Below are 1,438 nucleotides of genomic sequence, written 5' to 3' on the forward strand. Positions count from 1 at the left end.
CCTCTGCCTCACAGGACCCGTCAGCTATGCCAGCCTCCCCTCCCCTCAGCACCACCACCTCTCAGACAGGGCAGGAGAATTCAGACACCAGTCTTCAGGTGAACACACACACACACACACACACACACACACACACACACACACACACACCCTTTTGGTTGTTTATTATGTACAGCACAGGCTCTTCTTCCCAAGCATGGCACAGCCTGTCGAAGTGCTGCTTGGGTGTGGGCAAGGGCCTGACAGGAAGGAGAAGGAGATGCCACTCTTTTGGGAGCTCCCAGTCAGAGGAGGGACCTGAAATCAGGCAAAAGGCAACAGAGCACGTAGAAACGAAAGATTCTCCCTGGCTCGTGTTCTCCGCCTTATTGCCCAATCCAGGGCCTCTGCCCCGTGGGCCCATCAGCAAGGACTGAGGAAACAGAAACTCGTTCTACCATCAGAAAAACACTGCTCGAGGGGGAAACTCCCCACATACACCCCTCCCACCCAAACACAATGATGCCACAACTAGTAACAGCAAACCTCGTATGTGTGAGCCACATGCCTCTCGTACAAGGTGTTAGGGTGGAAAGACACTGACTGGTCAGGGCAATGCATCCATGCCCTGCTCTCCCTGAATGGCTGCCTTACAGTCCCTGCCTGCTGAGTGATTAGTTTAAGACAAAGTTTAGGAGAGGAGGTCCAGTCAGTAAAATGCATCCATGCCCCAAAGTGCAGTTGAGGGAACTGAAAGAGGGACGTCAGGTTATCGGATGTACAAGAGCTTAAAGAGGACACAGGAGGGTGAAGCAACCCTGAGATTAGCAACGAGGAAGCTCTCACCAGCCCTGGGCTGGAGGGGGAAGAGTGTTAACTCATCACAGGGGCAAGGCCAACCTGTGGGAGCTGGAACTAAGGCAGGGGCCACCCTTTGAAGGCCGGGGTCACAGGAGAGATGCAGATTCTCCTTGAAGTGATGCTTGGAGCAACCAGGTAGAAGCACTTGGTCTCCCCAGTTCTTTTGGTTTCCAATCTCCAGCCAGTGCCTCTCATTCACTTAGAAGCCAGAGTGCAAGGGAGCTTGGGAAATGTCTCCTGTAGTACAGAGCCGAGCATGGGAAGGACATGGGAAGATAAGTATCAGGGACTAGGACAGAGGAGTTGCTCGACTGCCATTATCTCCACCAGCCCCCACAAGCCACCACAATAAACAGTCCAATTTTGAAAAAATGCCTTCTGTGCAATTTCATCCCTAAAAGAAGTCTGCCAGCCCCTTGTTCGAATCAAGATGTTACCCTTACGTTCCTCCATAGAAGTTCTAGAGCTGGTGCCTTCCCTACTATCTCCAGCCTCACCTCTACTGGCTTATAAAGTAAGGAAGGTGGTGATGCCTCGGGATTCTGATGTCACCTCCTCCCCAGAATGCCTCTGGCTCAGACGTCCCAGGCTGGCTCTG

The sequence above is a fragment of the Rhinolophus hipposideros genome (assembly GCF_964194185.1).
Source record: "Rhinolophus hipposideros genome assembly, chromosome: 19".
NCBI classification, from domain to species: Eukaryota; Metazoa; Chordata; class Mammalia; order Chiroptera; family Rhinolophidae; genus Rhinolophus; species Rhinolophus hipposideros.